This window comes from Triturus cristatus, chromosome 12 (genome assembly GCF_964204655.1).
Source record: "Triturus cristatus chromosome 12, aTriCri1.1, whole genome shotgun sequence".
NCBI classification, from domain to species: domain Eukaryota; kingdom Metazoa; phylum Chordata; class Amphibia; order Caudata; family Salamandridae; genus Triturus; species Triturus cristatus.
Window position 1 is genome coordinate 532263056 of NC_140595.1, and position 21691 is coordinate 532284746.

At 44.0% G+C, this 21691-nt stretch overlaps 1 long non-coding RNA gene across 1 annotated transcript in view; it reads right to left on the minus strand.

Moving 5' to 3' along the window:
• The window catches only part of LOC146776206 (uncharacterized), a 153577-nt gene that overhangs the window by 38928 nt on the left and 92958 nt on the right, over positions 1 to 21691 (minus strand). Inside the window, exon 3 of the long non-coding RNA XR_014972179.1 lies at positions 11964 to 12064. This is a non-coding gene — a long non-coding RNA (uncharacterized LOC146776206). The remainder of the gene's footprint in view (positions 1 to 11963; positions 12065 to 21691) is intronic.

Genomic DNA, 21691 nt, shown 5'->3' on the forward strand with positions numbered 1-21691 from the left:
AGAAGCAACAGGGATAGGTGGTAGGAGATGGAGCGTTTTAAAAAGAGACGAGTTCTCATGTGGAGTGCTCAAAGACGTATAAACAAGTAGGTCCTAAAACAGGAGCAGTGAATTGACACAAGTGATTGGTCCATGCTCTAGGGGAGGGCCAAACACAAGAAGAGGCATGATGCCATAGACAAACAGGAATGAAAGATGTGGGAGCGACGTTGGACTGGCTGTAGCCCACTGATCGAAGAGACAATGCACGCCCTGTCTAACCAAGACCTAAAAAATTGACATAATAACTTTGTTAATGTCATAGCCCGAACACTTAAATTGTGTTTAATTACAGGGGAATGGAAACTACTAGCCTAATTGTCCAATAAATGGCAATTTGAGCGTGAGTCACTTGGAAAGATGTATCAGGTTTGTAAAACATAAAAAGAGCTTTACTTCATTGGGTATTTCTGACATAAAGTTTCTACATGAATTTAATTGTATATGTTGTTACTGTCCCACGACCTACCTCTAGGGTTGCCACCTTTACAAGAGAAAAATATGGGCCATTTGTTGTTTTAAGAGTCTGCAAATGCCTGGACGTGATACTAAATAGGACTTTAAATAACATTGAATGTATTCATTTGCAACATGCCTTTTCCGCCTATGTTTACTTTGATTATTAGTCATGGATAGTTAATGCAGCTCTAGAACACATATACAAGTGTTTTCTACTTTTGTTTGAAGTATGTAAAGGTGAGGGCTAAAAAATACCGGCTTTTTGTAATTTTGTTTATTTTTGTACCAGGTAGGGCATTAAAATACCAGTGGTACTGGTATAAAACAGGCCAGGTGGCAACCCTATCCACCTGTGTACGCATTAGCATCACAGCCTGGACCTCTGGAGCTGGGTACAGGGATCACTACTGAACACCCATGCCATGTTAAGGTTGTTACAGAGGCTGAGCTGTAGTAGTGGCACTTTAAATCTTAAATACAAGGCGCAGGGCGACCGCTGCAGGCCCAGTGCTTGCTGGTAGCAAAATATAAATTATTCCCCTAGCTGAGTGAAGATTCTTCGACAGCCATCATGCTTGTGTAGGCACATGAGCAGAAGTAAGCATATGCTGCAAGTGCACGCAAAGGTGTCTCCATACTCAGGGGTATATTTACAAGGGAATAGCGCCACCGGAACATCACTTTTAGTGACATTCTGGTGGCGCTATGCCCTTCTCCATATTTGCAAAGCCACTTTCAGTGGGTTAGCACCGCCTTGTAAATATGGCCCCTTTACACACATCACTTTGCGCGAAAGTGATGTGCAATGAATGTTTGCTGCAGGCATTCCACCGCTACACCCATTGCATTTTGACACTGCCTCAGATTTACAACAATGTGTAAATCTGAGGTAGTGCCAAAAACGAATACCATGCAATAGCAAGTGTTAGAATGACACAACAGAAGAAATACTTTTATTTCTCCTCTTTTTTTCTTTTCAATGTGTGCTGCAGAATGCAGAAAGAGCAAAACGCCATTAAGGTGTCCCTTCCTGCACACAAACACTCATTAAATTATGACAATTTGCTACTTTTATGTGTGCTACAGAATTCAGCACACAAAGAGGTAGCAAATTGCCATTATTGATTATTTATGTACTGGAAGGGATACCGTCCTGCACATAAACAATCATACCCTGCAACACAAGCACCCCTGAACTATGGTGCAAGAGTGCCTGCTTTAGCGCTAGGCAGCTAATTTTAGTGCCAGCGCTAGGGAGAACACATTGTGGCAAATACTGTGCTTTTTTTACTGTCGGGGCACCGTGCTGCCAAATTTGGCGCAGCTCTGGGCTCCGACATTTCCTCGTAAACATGCCTCACAGAGTCTGAAGCCATTTCACATTAGTTGATTGATGGCAAAGAATCCATCGTATTAATGAGGCCAATAATCTTACTAGTGCCCCGACAAAAGTCAGTCGGAGAGAGGGGTCTCGAGCAAAGCACTAGGGGTCACATCCAGAATGCCTAGCGGTCAATTGACGTCCATGGCACGAGGGAGTGTGTACATGTATGCGGGTTTACCAAGAAATTACTGGGGCTTAAAACTCACCCATTATTTACCGTTAGTTGGCTTGCGACGCTCATATCCTTGCTTCTTATTCAATGGCTTTCCCTGACCATCTTGGGTGTGACCCTACCCTGGAGAATAGACTATTGACTATCCACTTGATATAAGACTTGTGTCCTTCCACTGCCCACTTTTTAATGAACTACTTTTTTCATTTTTGTTAAGCAGACCAGGAGAGTGCATGTGTTTTCCAGCTGTTTCCCTTGTGTCTTTCTCTCCTCATCTCCATGATCCATGTTGCTCTCTCTCGCTCATGTGCTTCTACTGCACCCCCACACTCTGTGTTGCGCTCTACCTCGTATGCTTCTCCCCTTGCCCTATGTTGTTCTGCTCCTCATGTGCTTCTCCCCACACTTCATCTTGCTCTCTCTCTTGTGTGTGTGATTCTTCCCCCTCTGCCCCACCCTCCTTTACTTGTATTTAAATCACCCAGCCTGGCATCTTCCCATGGCTTCTCCCACCCTTTCTTCCATGTTTAGTTTAACTCTACAGATTCTACTTTTATCTTACCTGTCTGCAATGAACATGAAAGAGCAAGACACCAAGGATTTAAGTAGTCTGAGGGACGTGTGAGAGAGTGATCGTGTATTATATGGAATAAAATAGATTAACTTGCAACTAAGTGATGGAGTACGCTCAACGTAAAGCAATGCGAGGCGAAGCGCTTTGAGGCGGCATGGTCGAGAACGCCGCAGAGCAGTTTCCCAGCAGCTCTGCACCTCTGCACACCAGGAGTACCCTGGCAGAGGCCCAAGGACTGTGGATTGCGGCTCGAGGCAGGACACCAGCAACATACCAGCAGCGAGTTGCTGTGGTGTGGCAGTGAGACCCTATTACCGCCTTGCCTCACCCAACCTTTCTTGCCATGCCTTGCCACAGTGCCTTGACTGACTGCCCAGATGGGGGAGAGAGTGCAACTGGCCGCCCGTTGCCACTTGTAGGAGGTGAGTGCCTCCCAGGCTTTGCTCATGTTGCGCTTTCCTGCCCGTCAGTCCGCCACCTGCCACCTCCTTATCCTTTAGCTGCCGGCTATCTGCTTCTGTGACTTCTGGAGGCTTCCAGTAACCTTCCTGCCCCTGCCCTTGGTCTCTGGCCTCTGGGAAAACTGGGCCAAAATGTTTGGAAAGCAGATGAGGCGAAGGCCTGGGAGGCTGAAGTTCATCGCCGGAGGCTGCGGCGACGGCTGGGACTAGTCTGGTGTGGCCTGTTCTCTCATGCAATCAACCGCCACCTGCCAATAAATACTCTCCCCACGAACTACCATCCCAGCCCAATTTCCTCCATCTATTCACCTCCAACTTTGCTGCAGTGTGCACACAGGGTAACTCCTGGCAATTCATGATATCCCCATGCGATTCCTGGCAATCTAATCAAATCTGACCTCATCAGGGTCCTATGGCAACTCAAGTAGAGTCTGCAACTTGTAGCATACAACCTGCAACCTGCAATTCACCAACCTCAGGAAAAGGGATCCCTCTTGACCAGAATGGCACTAGCCCTCCAGTTTGTTTGGACCAAAGGTTCTTGGATCTGGGACTTTGGACTTTACAAAGTCCAATCATCGTTCTTTCACTGGTAACTGCAACAATATCGCACCAGTAGAACTTAGTTAGCTTGTCTCACATCCCACAACCACTCATCTATTAGAGGGCACGTAAAAAGAGCTCCCTCAAAACCCAAAATTAGGCCTGGCAGAACACGGGGTCCTCTTCCAGCGACACGTGCCAAAAGGAGAGTTGCTCTTGTTAGTGTGGAATGAAAAGATGAGCCTGCTACTATTAGCAAAACCACTAGTAAAATCACTAGTAAAACCACTAGCAAATTGGTGCTCCCAAACCAAGAACTAGGCACAGCTAATCCTAGCATCCCATTATTAAAGCTACCGATTCAACCTGATGCAAGGGGGGCCTCTTCTCTTCAAGGACATCATACACCAAAAAGTATCAACCCAAAATTCACAGTAAATTCTTTTTTCTGAAGGATCAAGCAACTGCAATCTTCACATCTAATGTAAATATCCTAGGGTTACCATCCTCCCTGCAACCAACTATTATCAAACAAATCGCTTCATACGTTCTCTTGCAAAATTTATTAGATGGAATGACCAATTTACATTTGAGTTCAAAGTTTAACTTTTCGATTAAAGAAGGTGCAGAGCACGGAGCTCTTGACATACTTACCAATGTCAATGTCAAAATTATGATGGGTGCAATCACCGTCAACCAAGATCTCACAGAACAGGGAAACACACCCCTGAACCCTGGGAAGCAGGACATACCAAGTAAAATGACTCAACCAGCACTTATTTTCTCGGCGCAAATACACTCAGGTGCTAAAATAACCGAAGACTTACCGGATCAGTGCTTAATTTGTGCCGGTGCTTGCCGGTGCTTAGCACCGGCACTTAATTATCAGGGCCGGGTCTACACACGTTTAGTGCACGTAATTGATTTTATAGTAATTACGTGGCACAGCGTGAGTGCTGCACTGCTGCGCTACCGTAAGTTGCTGTTACTGTTAGTGTTACGTTTGTTATGTACTGCTTCACGACTCAGTCACTCCACACGAGTCACACGTTCAAGTTAGTTCTCACTTACTTTGTTTTTCTAGTATGATCTCATTGATCTGAATCTCTTGAATGCAGCGGCTGTGGCTCAGTGTTGCCGGCCCGGTGGGCGGAACACTGAATTGGGCAGGGCTTTGGTGACGGTCTCTGCGGGGGTTGGGGCTGTGCGCGGCAGCAGGCAGCGTGCGCAGATATTTTTTAGGTTGGAATGCGCGCGCATTCGCTGCTTTTTGCCACCACGCCCCAGCATACCCGCACGGACAGCACCTCACCGACTCATCGTGGACTGGGTTCTTCAACCGGCTGCTCTGGCTAGTGAGAGGCGAGCGCGATCTTGACGACGTTGGTTACCACTACCTAATTACTTACAACAGGCAGCACACCACCAGGTGAGGCACGGCCTGGTGGTAGGACTAATCATGAGTTAAAATAAATAAAGGTGCGCAGCGCAGCCTAAGCAGCACGCACCAGTGTGAGAGCTAGGCAGGCAGGCCAGGGCCTGATCAGTTAATGAATCTGCGCAGCAGCCTGCCTAACAGTAACAGAGTCGAGTGATTATTATCTGCATGCTAGGAGAAAATTATTTTATCAATGCTGTCTGATTGACCAATGACAGATTTTTCAATCAATGTGTCTGACATTTTAGTTAATGTTTTGCTTATTGCTGCAAGAACTGGGTAAGTTGGAGGCACGTGAATATGTACATTATTTGGTGTAGACGCATGGTGTTAGTAAAAGTACTTTCGGTTTTGATGCCAGGGGCTGTGCCTGCGTCTGAAACTGAGTCTAACTCTTCATCTGGACTGGGTCAGTAATCGAATCCAAGTCACAACCATAGCCTTTAATTCTTTGATTAAATCGAGGTTGCATAATAGTTGCCTGTGTCTATGTGGGTGCTTGTGGTGGTAGTGGAGGTTAGGTTGTATTCCAAAACTTCTTCCCTACCGGAAACTGGTTCATTAACTGAAACTGAAACTGAACTGAACTTATTTGAGTTGTTATTAACATGGAATTCTTCAGCTGTGATGTCACTTTTATACTAAGCACTAGAAGACGAAATACGGGGAGGTCTAGGCAAACTTTTCTGCTGGTGAAGAGAAAAGCAGGATATTATTTTTTGTTGCTTCGTCTTAATTTCTTCTGGAGCTGGTTGGCGTATGTGAACAGCCTTCCCATGCCTCCCATTACTCTCATTACTTAAATTGGTATCCATTAAGTCCTGCATCAGGGCCATTTTCGGTGCTCTAGTCTTCAGGCTTTATTATGTGGAGCGCAAGCATCAAAGACCCATGTAAAGGGCTTACTACGAAAATGAAGATATAGTTATTTGAACTTGAAGACCTTGAAAACATGATCCCTGAGATTAAATGATTGCTCCCCTAATGTAAGATAATTTTGTGCACTGGATCCCAAATTGTTATATGATATGCCGGAGTCTGTATAGCATATTTAGCTCAGTCTTATTGTTGAAATCACTATTCTCCAGTGTCTCCTTGTATGGCCCTTTTGTGGACCTCTTTTGTGCTGCTGCTAATGTATAGAATGCTCAATAGCAGCGCGCCCCCACATGAATTACTATGCGTAAGAAGTCTCTACTGGCACAAAATCTTTTTAAAATGGAGGTCATCAGCTCATCAATTCAGGATTTCCAACACAGCACAACTCTTAAACACTTTTACATTTCAAATCTCATTCCCCATGAATTAAGGACAAAGCGTTAACCCTTGAAGTCCGAAAGATGTGCCCATCTAGTCATTCCGGCTGAATTGCATAGTGCAAAACAGTAGAATCATTCTGGGGATGATTCCCAGCTTTCCTGCTAAACCGAATCATGTGATCTTAGGCAAAGAGAGAGACCATTGTCGGCGCTGGGTTCTTGCTGCTTATTTTTGTGCATGGGCTTGCGATAGACGTGGGTGAGATGCTGAAAGTCTGAGGAGCTTGCACGTGAGGCGAAGGCAAAGGATGAGACATATGGAAGCAGGTTCGAATCCATGGGCTCAGCTTTGAATTCTGGCAAATCTGGATGTGCATGGTAAAAAAAAGTGTAACGCAAACTGCGTCTGCCTGTTGTGAAGTGCTCCTTTGTCTGTCCATGTCAGGGTTCGCACCATGTAAACCTGCAAAAAATAAAATGTGGTTCGGCTTTTCCCCCCTGCGCTAATTTTATGTCCCCATAGATTAAGGACAAAGTGTTAACCTTTGATGTCAATGCAAAATACACATCTAATTATAATTCGTGAATTGCAGAGCTTGAAAGTGGAGAATCTGGCTTTCATGCTTGACCAAATGTTGTAATCATAGGCAAATTCTTTACTTCATGGAGCAAAACACCTTTTTGTTCAATTTCACTTTGAGCGCTCCTTCAAAAAACATGAGTTCAGGATGTGCGCTGCACAAACATTTCTCTTGCCTTTGACTTAGCCTTATTAGCCTATGTTGCTCCATCAGTCAATATCTAGGCCACATTATGGGGTACATATCACTGGAGCCAATGGTGGAAGTGGGTGGAGCCAATGGTGGAAGTGGGTGGAGCCAATGGTGGATATGGGTGGAGTCAGAAAAAGTGGGTGTTGGCCTCCTACGTAAACATTTGAGCACCTGCACTTCTTATTTTACGAAGTAAGCACTGTACCGGATTCACCCAATTGTGAGGACAGAGGAGATCTCGCACTCTTAATTAAAGCAACGGAAGCCGTTGAAAGAGAAGTGTTTCAACATTCATCTTCCACCCCTACAAAATCCTCTCTGTCAGCTCCGGCGACTGTAGCTTATAGGGATAGAAGTCTTCAGCATGATAAAAAAGCTGCGACAAACGATAACCTAGCAAACCTCAAGGAACAGACCACACCAATAAGCGCCAGCTACGCCTAATTGAACAATCAAACTAAAGCAAACATTTTGGAGACTGAACCTTCACAAAATTCGTCCTCACTTACTTCATTAGAATGGAAAGCAATGACAGCCACATGTGGTGGGGACCAGCTAGATTTTTCAAACTTTACTCAAACTGAGATCCATGAATTGGTTCATGTTAGTTCTACAGAAAAATAAATAGAATCAGCAGACATTTGGGCAATATTGCGAAGTACACTGCAATCAATAATTGAAGCTCTCAATTTTCAGTCCATGAAAATGGACACCAAGATCAAGTCACTGAACACCATTGCAGTTTTTATCTCTGGGATTGACACAAAGATAGCCAGTCTCAATTGTCTAATGAGTAAAGCAGCTCAAATCTCACAATCAATGGACCTCTGTGCCTGTTCCCCTATTCTGAACTCACTGGAATGACTCCCCCTAGTCCTGGGAGATACTCTTAGCGTCCTCAAGATATCTCAAAGCCATTAAGTCTGGGACACAATTCTACCCCAGAAGCAACACCGACTCTGAAAGTTCCCAAGGGTCTCCCCCAGTCTGTTTCAGCACCACCAGCACAAAAGGCCAAAGAGAGTGCGCCTAGAAGATGTCAAGGCAATATCTACCAGGCATCACCCACAAGTAGTACAGCCTTGAAAATCTTGGATGCCTCAGTTAACCATGTCCCTATAAATGGGGCTACTGTTGGAACTAGCAACAATATGTTCAACGAGATTCAGGAAATGCGAACAGTCCCTGACAAATATCAGAGGGCCCGCTGAGGAAGAATCGGCGTAAAGCACAGAAGCAGAGAGAAAAAACTGACATAAGGAAACGTAGCTACTCCTTTTTAACAATCCAAACAGCAACCCAAATATGTTTTGCAAAGACTAGGTCTGGGTGGAGCTCGCGGAGACGGAGTGACCAGAAAACTCTGCAAGATTTCACGAAGTTCCGTGAGCGGGCGAAGTATTTTTTGTACAACATTATACGTTCTATCAATGATGAGTAGACATCTATTAACCCTTAGCCTGCTCACTTAAGGACCAGACCGTTCTCATATGAACCTCTATTATGCCTTCTCAACCATATATAAAGTCCTAGGTCGCTCTCATCGACAGCTATGAACACCCAGGTTGGGCTCAACGACAGGTAGAAAGCCCCAGGCTGCTCTCACAAACATGCAGCTCTCTTAGACTTATTTGGTTGCGATTGTGCCATTTCCGGGACCCAAGGAGGTGTGAGGAAATAGGACACTTTACCCGAAATAGGACACATTTACAACGCGTTACATTACCCCACATTTTTTACTCCACAAAATCTTTTACAACTCAGGGCTTTACAACGCAATCCATTACAACACATTCCCCACTACAACGCAATTTACTATTCTAACTCCACCGGGACGTTACTTTGAGGAATGCGTTGTGAGGGTTTGGGGTGTAAAGACCTGTGTTGTAAATGATTTTGCAGAGTAAAAAATGCGGGGTGATGGCATGCATTGTAGCGCAAGCGTTGTAAAGGATGTTTACTGGTGGGAGAGAGTCTCCGATCCCGTTCATGGTACAGCTCTTTCACTGGTCCCAATGCCCTTTCGTGAAGCTGCGGTCCCCCTGTCTAGTTTGTTTGACTTCATAGGCTAGTCATAGCTACAGAGCGCTCTCTCTCTCTCTCTCTCTCTCTCTCTCTCTCTCTATCTCTCTATCACTCACCCACACGCACACACATTCCACTTTTATTTATCCAGGTTCTGTTGACTTTCTCATTGAAACTGTTATATTAGTAATAAGGTGTAATATCGCAAATAATTATTACATTGCAGAGCAACGTACGAGCTCGCATTGCGACACCAATATAAGGAAACACAACACTTGCAACAAAAGACATCCAACCCTACGGCAACAGGACGTGCACAACACATTGTTTCCAAACAGCTGGCATAGCTCCTGAAATGAAAGCATTCGATACATCTTACTTAAAAAAAGATTTACAATTTACATTGCAGAAACGATGCCTCCCTAAACATTTGGATTCAGTCTGTTCTTTTAGCTAAATAATTTACATCATAAAATAAATAAAAGCTAATACAGCACTGGTGAATTGTGCGTATTACTCTAGGTTTATATGTGTATCAATTACAAAACTTAACGGGGACATTTCTTGTTTAGAACCATTATTATCATTGTTATTACACGACAACAACTGCAGCAACAACAAATAAAAATAATGGCAATAATATTAATAATAGCATGAATACGTTTATATTTGTAATTCTGCATTACTTCAGAATCTAAGCTCTAGAAATGTTAGCGCAAATCGATTTAATTTTATTTGTTTTCTGACCACGGAAAAATGAAACTCTGAGCTGTCCTTTCCGGGTCCCAGAACCAAGATGTCAGCAGCAGGCGCTAAACACACTAAGCCATCTTTCCGAAACTTTTGTTTGTACAATCAATAGAACTGTCACCAAAATAAACTACTGCGGTTATGTAGGCCCTGCCGGGTCCCCCAGCCTGGAGAGTCGTGTGCTGTGCATGCATGCCAGGAAGCAGGCTTTGCAGTAGTTTGTGCACTACTTTCCCAGAATGACGTAAACACAGAAAGATGTCTCACCACCACCAGTTTCCCTTGACCATCTGAAAAACTGCTCAGCCACCCTCCAAATTTGTCAGCTGATTGAAGCTGGCAAAGGTGATGCAAATTGAAGGGTGGGGTCAGCAGTCGAAGTGGGCGGGATGGGAAGGGCACGACGTGCCCATACTTTTTTAAGGTAAGGAAGACAGTTCCCCTACTTTCTGTGAAAGGATAACCATCCCATAATGGTTAATTCCGAGAGCTGAAATGCTTCAGCTGCAGTGTAAGGCCGGGAGTCTCCTGTGCTGTGAAACTGAGGGAGGGACAAAGAGCTAAACAAGCCTTCTTGGCAGGGTGCCTGCTTGCCTGAAAAATGTAAATATGCACAATGGGTCAATCTGCAAATGTAAAGGGAGCTCCCAAGCCGGTATTGGCTTTGGCGAATGTGATCACTTGACACTTCCTGATGACACAGATTTATTCTTTTTAAGTTGTATTGGAAAGGAGTTACCAGCTGAGCAGTGAAGTGTGTGCTTTTTAAAGGAGCATAACACTGGCTCTGTGCCACAGGTGCTTGTGTTAGCCCCTAACTATCCTCCGGTGCTTCTACCGGGACTCAATACCTTGGCTGTCGGGTTACGGACACAGACCTCTGCAGTGCATTAGCTAAAAGAGGTTTCATAAAGTAAAGTAAGATTTCCCATTGATTAACTTAACTTGCATATATTTTACATTTAAGCTGTGTGTTATTTCATATGTACATACCTGAAGATGAAAGACAGAAAAAAGTTACAGCATATTTTGTTTTGCTAGCCACGCCTTTGAACCCGCCCCCACGCTTACTCGCCCCAGCCCCATTGTGCACAGCATCACAGTTCCCTTACTTTTTTAATGCATTTCGACGGGTGGGTGGGGTTGGCACTGTGCGAGAACCAGCCACAGCCCTCTGCTGCTCTCCAGACCATTGTCACTCATCAGAAAAAAAAATGATACTAATGAAGCAGCGTCACCTTGCAGGTGAGCTACCAGCGTACTGTCCTGATTAGACCAGGGCTAGGCAAATAGCCTTCAAATGGGCTTCAGTCAGGGGAGAAACATGTAACCGGTAAATGAAATGCACACAGAAGTAGTACTTAGTGATGACTGTCATCATGGGCCACCAAAATCTTTCATTGAGCCTGCACAATGAAGAACATCCGTAAGGACGGATGGCAACGCGTTCGGTTGCCATTGAGCAAAAAAGATGGGCATCCTCGACAGTGACATTTCCATACCATGGCAGAACTCGTAATGATAATGCAACCGCCTCGTTACACAACTCTCCCTCGTTAATCTGTAGTGATGGCACTCACTGCAGATAGGGCAAGGATCATTGGGCATGGAGTATGCCCTTAGCATCAACTACTACCACTACAACGTGATGCATAATGGTGAAAGGTTGAAAAACTTGTACTTATGTGAGTGGCTAAAAGCCATGGTATTTTTACAGCTCATAACAGTGTCTGAGAAAAGAGTTCACCCTAATTAGTACCAATTTAACACCCAAATACAAAAATTAGCAACTGGAAGATGACCAGTCAACCTTTGCAAAAGACTTTCCTGTGCTCAGGAACATGAATAGCCATATTTGTTGCACCTTTTGATCTAGAACCAAAGATTCTTTTATTAAAATCTGCATATTATGCGGCAGATGATGGATTATGTGGCATATGCGACAAATCCATCATTATGTGAAAATCGCAGCGGCTGCAGAATTCGCATAATTCCAGTGGGCCTGCCTATATTCACCAAATATTTATAAGTGAATTGACTGCGCTCTATTCTACACAAGACAACCCACTCTGATGGACAAACTCACCCTGCCGGCTGAGTCAAAGTGACCGGAGAGCTGATAGAGGTTGAAGTCGAGATAGGTGTACTGGAAGGCTCATTCTGTCATGGCGCCTCACTGTAATGCACCTGGAGAGGATAAATGAAGAAATAAATCAAGAGAGAAGATAAAAGTACGAGGTGCACATATCGCTGGCATTCTGTTATCTGTCTTGCTCTAGCAAGATGATGGTGACCGTTAAGAGTAATGCTTCAGTCAAACTCATTGTTGTCTCTGACCTCCTGATTTAGACCAACAGGGTATTTCTGTTTGCTTTGGCATCACATTAGGTTTGACAGTGGGAACACACAATGGACTGGCCACTATTTCTCCAGCTAAAAATATACGAAACACACACTACCTAAATGCACCTTATCTTCTCGCGTACCCAAAAGTAAAAAGCTGCCTATCCCTTTTGGTACATCACGTAGAATGGTTTGAAACTTTTTTTCTTTTAAGATCCAGTGAGCACCAGATAAGTAGATAAAGACATTTTGTGGCAAACCGTAGTTCCGTACAATGAAAAGCCATAAGCAAGATAGTCCCATAATATGTTTTCCTTTACTTAAAAAGCCTCGTAAGGTGAGCACACACGCCTTATTTACACGTACAGTTCGCAAATTCTGCCTAAAATCCTTTGACGGTTACTCGTCTTTAGACGAATAGTATGTTTTAATCTGTGATGTTTGTATTTCTGGATCGCAGCGCAGGATAGCCAATCCCATGATTAAACACATAATCTACGGGTTTTGTTTTTGAGTGACTTGTGTAAAGTAATGTACGTTTGGAGCACATGCGATAATTTGGCCAATTCAAGTTTGCTTTGGAACAATTCTAAGAGCTTTTTTCGGTGTGGAGTCCACACTTGGGTTGAGAGAGCCTGTAAACTCTGCCACGCTGCATAGGCGGAGTTTTGCTGAACTCTGTGCTCCAAGCGGAGCGCAGAATGGCAAAACTCCGTGAGCTCCACCTGCAGAGAGGATTTTACTGCCAAGGCCTAGCAAAGACACGCCAGAGAAACAAGCAATACATTCCGACTCTGACTTAGTCAACCACACGGTAACCCAAGTAGCCAACATTGGCAATGTTAAATCACAGGATAGAGCTGATGTCATGGCAATAAACAGAAAATTGGAGAACAAAGATACTAATTGCCACTTGATGTTTTCCTCTTGGGAAACATGGGATGAAATTAGACAGTTGCAGGAAGAGGCAGGTGATGAAGAAAAATAACTTTGGATAAAATCAGGCTGCAAAAAGAGAGCAGAAGATGAAGTATGGGTGTAAACAGATGCAAGACCAGTCATGCTGGATTCTTTACTTTCTCAGATGGCAAGGGTGTACCATGGAATCGCACATGTTGGAAGAGATGCAATGATCAAGCTCTTTAATCAGTCATGGTATAACCCTAAGTTCAGGGTCATTGCAGAGAGTCTATGCCAAAGGTGTGCTAAATGTCAGCAGTAAAATACAGGCAGAAAGACAGTTGTTAGTTGGGGATGAATTGGAAAGGCAGAAGGACCATTTACGAGGCTTCAGCTTGATTTCATTGAGCTTCCCCCATGTAATGGACTAAAATATGTGTTCGTTGTGGTTTGTTTGTTCTCTCGTTGGGTAGAGGCCTATCCAACAAGAAGGAATGACAGTCTTACTGTTGCAAAATTGCTTTTGAGAGAAATTATACCAAGGTTCGAATTTCCAGTCACTTTAGAAACAGATAGGGGATCCCATTTTAACAATGAGATAATTCGAATGATTTGTGCAGCATTGCAAATTGAGCAAAAGCTGCATTGTGCCTATCGACCGGAAGCATCTGGAGTGGTTGAGCAGATTCATGACACCATAAAGTCTAGACTGGGAAAGGTGTGTGCATCCACAACACTGAAATGGCCTGATGCTTTACCCCTGGTATTGATGAGTCTAAGAAGCATTCCTGATAAAAAGGTTGGATTGAGTCCTCATGAAATTCTGATGGGGAGAGCAATGAGACAAGCGAATGTACCAGCAAGCAAACTGGTGAATATTTTTGATGATCTAGTGCTTGATTATTGCAAAGGATTAGCTGATCGGGTGTGTTCTGTGTCTCATCAGGTTGGAGAAATTGCAACCATAATACAGCCGGATCAAGCACATGATTTAAGTCCAGGCGAGTGGGATCTGGTGAAAAAGTGTGTGATGAAGGCATGTTTAAAACAAAGATTGCATGGACCATACCAGATTATATTGGTGACAACAACAGCAGTGAAGTGTGGTGGTTTGCCAAATTGATTCACGCAATTCATACAAGAAGAGTCCCAAGTCCACTTGAAGAAGAAGGTGAGCAGCAACTGGTTATTAAAAGAAAGAAGCCAGAAACTGGAGGTTATGAAGTCAAAGAATCTAGAGTGACAGATTCTGCTGAGCCTGTGGATGATGAACAACCAAGCACAAGTCAAGTAGAGTGGGCACCAGCTACTGGGTCTCGAAAGATTGCTGTTGAGCAAGAAAATCAAGAGCAAGTGCAACAAAGAAAGGAGCTAAATAAAAGAACTTGCGAAGCAGAAAAAGAAGGTGAAGAAGCGGTTCATGTCAAGAAAGCAAGAAAAGGTGATGAATGGCCAAGTGGAGTGAAAAGACTGAAATACACTCTTGAAAAGAGAAAGCCAGATCAAATAAATGAAGTTTCAAGTCAAACGGAACAAGAAGAATCAGAGGAAGAATTAGTGCAAAGAACAAAGAAAATAAGAATTCCGAGCAAGAAATATACAGCTCCAGAATGGACATATGTGATATTGGAAGAAATTAAAAGCACAGATCCAATAAAGAGAGAAGTTGATACTGGTAGTGAGCAAGTTGATGAAAGCAAATTTAAACCGCCTTAAAAAGAACAGTGAAAAAAATTAAGGTGCAACAATTCCAGTCAAAATAACCTGAAAAGTTCCAGAAGACTCATAAAAAAAAAAAAAGAGGTAAAGAAGAAGGAAGCCTTGAAGCATAGGATACACTATTTCAGGTGGGTTTTTGGACAAGTTTTGTCAAAGTCTTTAGTTTTTTAGAGAGTTTTCTAGATGTTTTATATTTTTATAGTATACAAAATGGCAGAAGCTACGGTGACTGGACATCAGAAATCTAATATAAAACGTAGATGTATTAGAGCTTAGTGTCCTACTACTAATGTTGATGTCGTTAATATTAACTGTCATTGTGCCTGTTCTAATGGTGTCTAATAACCAAAATAATACTAATAATGTGATAAGTGAAAGATTGGATTCTGTTACTAAAGAAACTCCTAATACTAATATAGCACAGTTTGATGAAAGTATTTATCATCATGATAAATCAATTAACGATTTCTAGTTAAATGTCTTTACAAAGTCGCTCTATGAATATGTTGACACAATTGATGGAGAGATTGCTACGTGTGCATGCAACTACCTTCATCTGTCTCAGAGGGGGTGACCTACCATCACCTTCCTTTAACTTATGGTGTGTCTTGTAGTGTTTTAACAAGCTTGTTTTATGTGACGGGAAAGTTGCAATATTACTACTCAAACGTGGATTTAGCATTTTCAGAGGTTCCTATTAGAAAAGACATGAATAAGGTGTATAGTAACAGAAATGCAGGCTACATAGGAGCCTTTTTTCATATTACACATACACTGAATACAGTATATGCACATAGACATAATCTTACATGTAGTTTTCAGGCTGAAAAAAAAGAATTCATTAACATGGTAGAGGATAGAAGAAAGAATTTTCAAAGAAAAGCTGCTGAACAGAAGTCACATGTACCACCATGGGCTGTCAAAGAGGGAAATTATAAGAAAGGCGAGACCTATGGCACAATGTCTCTGGATTGGTATCATAAAGGGAAACTTTGCTTACTTAGACTAAAAACTGACTACAATAATTATTTCATTGGCTCTAGTGAGTGTGAACATACCTTTTTAATAACTGGTGGTTGGGGACTAAAAGGAGGAACTGATCCTGTTTTTCCAGGAGTTTATTATGTATGTGGCAAGAATGCCTACTATAGGTTGCCTGCACATTGGTATGGTAGTTGCTATTTTGGTATCATCTTTCCAAAGGTGTATCATCATGTTGATAGAAGCAATAAAATCAATTAAATAAGACATGGACTAATAAGTAATAAGAGAGCAAGTTTTTCAGAAATAATTGGTGATATTTTTGGTGCACTGATACCCTCAGTTGAAGTTGTTTTGAATTCACATAGAATTCGAAAATTGTCCACAGTTGTTGATCGTTTATCAACAGATACTGCTGGTGGGTTCTTGATGATTGATACTGAAATGGTTGCAATTAGATCAATAGTTTTGCAAAATCGACTTCCCCTTGATATTTTATTGGCAAAAGAGGGTGGAGTCTGTGGCATGTTGAAAATTCAACACTGCTGTACTTATATCCCTGATAAAATTAAAGGTCTTGAGGGGTATATTATGAAATTGCATGAAGAAATAACTGGACTGGAGGTTGACGGTGCATGGGAGAGACTTGGTAAGAGTTTTTCCTCTGTAAGTAAATGGTTTTCTAAATTTGGAAGTAGCTTATTAGGGAAAATACTAATACCAATTATATCAATAGCTGTAGTGACACTATCAATAATAATGGCATATAAATGTTGCAAGTGTAGATGTAGAGAGGAGACAGGGTCAGACAACAAACATAGAACTAGAAAAGAAAGAGAAAGAGAGAAGAAATCGAACTAGAAGATATGAAAGGAAATTATTATGAAATGATGAAAGCTTTAGATGAGAGGATGGCAAAATGAGAAAGAAATACAGCTTTTTAGATACAATAAAAAGTGGCAAATAGTATGATGGGTATTTTGTGATGGCTCAAAAATGCCACCAAAGGGGGGAATTGATGGAGCAGGGTTTTGAGAAAATAAAACATGCTCGGATTAAGTCCGCAGTAACATTCACTAATAGGGTGATGTGAAAATAACGTGCAAAAACACGAAAACATGGGGAAATGCTTTTGCGCATGCGTACATTAATGCATGGATTAATGCATGAAAGACTAGGCCGCATTTTGCGTTCTGCTTTTGAAAATAAAATACTAATGCCGCTTTTGCACATTAATGCTCTTGCCAGGAATAAAACGTGGAATAGTTAAATGGTGGGTGGTAAACAGTGAGAAATACATTTCATGAAGCTAATAATGTCTGCGTTTTGTTCATCGTAGTGAAACAAGCATGGGCCTACATCTCTGCATGACAGTTAAGGGTTAATTGAATTGCTACGAATAAATAAGCTGAAAATCGAGTTTCAAGAGAGGAGAGAACGATGAAGGCAAATGCCGATAACCGTCAAGAAGTATTGACTGTCTGCCAAGTAACCAGGATGGCGGCGATATCAGTGGAAATGTACAAACTTCTTCCGCAGAGCCGCAGAGGCAAACAATGAAGGCGTAGAGACTTGCAATATGTTACTTGTTCGAGGAAATGTGTGTTTAAAGAGATGTGGCTAACGTAATGAGAAAAGTGTAAAACAATGAATACTGTGAAAGACATTAACGTGACTGTGGTGATGTGATAGAACACCCCCCAAACTGACCATTGGGAGACTGAGTTTTTGAGAAGCTGCTACAAACGTGGGTTGGGCATGTATGTTTTCAGGGTATAACTGGGGTGCCTGGGGGTGGAACTTGGGAGAAGCTAGAGAGACAGAGATTGTCGCTGCCCGTCGGATTGCTGAGTCCAGATACAGGCCTTCTTAATCCTGCCCTGTCCTGATCTTTGTTCCCTGAATCTCTCTCGGGGGACCCCCGCTATCCCCGTGGCCAGGGGGTGGTATTTTTCTGAATCTCTTGTGTTAGTATAGCTAATGTTCTATATTTTGCATAATCATTTGCAAATGTATTTTGTCTCTGAAACTTTTGTCTCTTCGCCTATCCACTCCTTCAATGCAATTGTTAATTGATATGAGTTTGACACTGTTTGCTTGATTGATGTTCTCTCCCATGATAAATGCTTTGTTTGCTTTGCAAAACTGTACGTGATGAGCATATACCTTTACATTATTTTTGTGATAAATATTGTTAACCTTTCATTGAGTTTGTGATTATTTAGTTTTAGTAATAACCCCTCTCACGAAAACATCCCTGAGCTCCTCCCTCTCAGCGAGGGGGTTGTTACCCGCATCATGACTAGGCTTCATGATGCGAGGAGGATTCCCAATGATGAAGCATGCTGTAGTGACCACTAGGACCCTGCACTTGACCCAGGGGAGGGGACAGAGACCATACACCACTTCCAGTGGGGGAGTGGGGCGGGCAGTTCTGGACATGAGGGCAGAGGGACCAGACGTGCATGTGGGCATGGAGCTACAACAAGAATAAAGAACAACATAACCACCTACCTGTCTCGGTGTGGGTCATTTGGAGAACACGACAACTGGCGACGACGGTGGGATCCAGAGCCACCACCAGAAGCGACACGGAGCGTGCCTCGCTCACGACATCCACACAGAGCCAGGAGCCCACCCTGGTCCGCTGACTGACGAGACGACGCCGGGAGTACGCCCGATCGCAGAAGAAGACGAAACCAGGAGCCTACCCTGGTCCATCGGGCCCCCAAAGGAAGAAGACCCGTAATCAGGAGCCCAACCCGATCGGGAAATAAACAGAGCCAGGAGCCCACCCTGGTCCGTGTGCAGCGTTTACAGCGACAGCAGGAGCCCACCCCGGCCGCATCAAGAAAAGCGAGGTGAGAGAAATAAAGCAAAGGCACCTGATCGTGGAGAAAACCGCCCGCTGAATAACGAGAGCCTGAGCATCCTGCGTTGAGATTTAACTTGAAATCTTGCGAGACCCAGCGGCCATCTTGGAGTCAGGCGGGACAGCCAATGAAGAGCTGTGCAAAGTCTGGCGGCCATTTTTAAGTCAGGCAAAGCAAATCTCGCCCACAGAAATCCTGGTGGCCATCTTAGAGTCAGGCTGGACAGCAAATGAGAGGCTGGAGAGGGCCAGGTGGCCATTTTTAAGTCAGGCATCAACACAAAAACCATAGAAAAAAAGAAAATAAAGAAACAAAGGGACATTACAACAGAAAAAAGGAAATAAGGAACAAAGCACAACAAAAAGAAGGCGGAAAGCTAAAGGAAGGAAGGAAAATGGTCGACAAAAGTGGCAAGACCAGTTCACAGGCAATATTTCGCAGTCCACTACCATTCAGCCTATTGGAACCACAGACAGACATCAGGTGGGAACGCTGGATTCGGCAATTCGAACGCTACATGCGTGCCACAGATATCGCAGAGGCCAAACATGTTGACCTCTTCCTGAACCTCGTAGGAGATGAGGTGGAAGACCTGCTCACAACATTCCCCAGCGACAAAGTAGCGACGTACAAGGGACTGATACAGTGCCTCACAGAGACGTTCGACCCACAAAGACACATTGACTTCGAGAGGTACACATTTAACACCGCGTGTCAATGAGCAGAGGAGTCCCGTGACTATTTCGCAACACGACTGCGGAAACTAGTAACATATTGCGAGTTTGACAAGTTCGACAATGAACAAGCGATACGACTGCGCATCATCGAAGGTTGCCAGTCTGTGGATTCCGCGCACGTATTTTGAAGGAACCAACGATGCTGGAGAAAATACTGACAATGGCCCGAGCAGAAGCAAGAGCAGCGACACACGTCAAACAGATGGAGCAGGGTAAAGATAGAAGGGCAGAACAAGCGAACCGCGTGATGGGAAGCAGCAAAAATAAGGACAACACGCTACTTCCGCCAATGAAAACACAAGAAAGAACGTGTTACTGGTGCGGCCTTGACTTCCCACACGTCGGTGCATGCCCGGCAATGGGCCAGAGATGCAGAAAGTGCAATAGAGATAATCACTTTGTGAGTGCCTGAATGAGTAGACAGTTTCAAAGTGAGCGAGGAAGACCGGCAAGACCCCAAGAAGTAACAACCAGGCATGCTAGGCACATGGAGATGGCAAATCGCAACTCCTCAGATGAATCCGAAGGAACCGTCACGCCGGAAAGGGCAGAACTACTTTATCTGATGTCAAATGCACCCACAGGAGAACGAAGGCCAGAGAACATTAACACGGTGGAGAAGCATCAGGTCAAGAAAACAGCGACTGTGGAGATTGAAGTAGGATGCCACAGCACACGTTTCGTGCTTGATAGTGGGGCCACGTGCAACATCATGTGCACGTCGGAGTATGAGAAGATGAAGATAAGACCGCCACTAACACCATCGACCGTCGATGTTTTCACCTGGGGCTCGAAGAAGCCGGTGGAAAACATGGGAAAGTTTACAGAGACACTGATGTACAAAGGCAGGTCATGCAAAGCAGAGATACACGTGCTACGGGGAGACATCCCAGCACCATGCCTGCTGAGCAATGTCATGGCGCAGGTAATGGGCCTCCTGGCAATGACATACAACATGTCAGAGAAAAGGAACATTCTACAAGAACATCCAGCCATACTACAAGGCCTAGGAAAACTAAAAGGGAAACAAATAACATTGCACATCAACGAGGCAGTCAAACCTGTGGCGCAGCATCACCGATGAGTGCCAATACATCTACAACCTCTGGTCGAAGAGGAAATAGAGTCTGCTGCCACAAGACATCATTGAGCCTGTGGAAGGGCCGACTCCCAGCTACTGCGCCCGCTACATAAAGGACTTCGCCACGGTGAGCACACCACTGCAGGACCTAACAAAGCAGGGTCAGAAGTTTATCTGGTCGCAAGAGTGCAGTTGGGCATTTGAAGACATTAGACAGGCTGTGATGGCTGTAGATCACCTTGCCTATTTTGATCCGTTGCTATGCACCGAGCTGACCGTAGATGCCAGCCCGGTCGTACTAGGGGCAATACTAGCCCAACACCTTCCAGGTAGAGACTCACCAAGAAAAATAGTTGCATACGCAAGCCAAAGTCTGTCGGACGTCGAAAGAGCATACTCCCAAACTGAAAAGGAGAGCTTAGCGGTGGTATGGGTGTGGGAGCACTATCACATGTTCATTTATGGCAAACCATTCACCATCGTAACTGACCATCAGGCCCCGGTGACAATATATGGCAATCCAAATGCAAAGATGCCGCCTCGCATTGAGCCATAGGACAGGCACTCTGTCAAGTACTACTGGACTATAGAAACACCCCCCACAGCTCCATAGGACGATGTCCAGCTGAGTTAGTACTGGGAAGGACAAGCAGAACAAGGCTACCACAGCTAGAGGCGAAGAGGCCACCAGATCACAGCAGCATCGCTGTCAGGGACCAAGAGACAAAGGAAAAGATGAAAGTATACACGGACACCAGGCGACATGCCTCTCCGGTGCACCTCAAGCCAGGGGACCAAGTGGTGGTGCGTCAGCAACAACTGAGAAAGTCTGACAGTCCATTTTCAAAGGACCAGCTAACAATAACAGAGGTCAAGCTGCCAATGATCACGGCAGAATCGGGGCCCTACTGAATAACAAGAAATAGTTCTCACTTCACAGGAGTGAGGACCATCGATGAAGACGGAGAGGACACTGAGGCAGAGAGCATTGGTGCACAGGAGAGGAACAGAGCAATAGACAATGAAGGAAGAGGCACGGACAAGAGTGAAGGACAAGAAGAGGACCCACAGGAGGAAAAAGAAGGGACTTGTTCAAGAAGAGTGAGCAAAAAGACAAAAAGACTGATTGAAGAAATGTAGTGATGGGGACGAATACATGTCTCTCCCTTCTTCCCCTTTT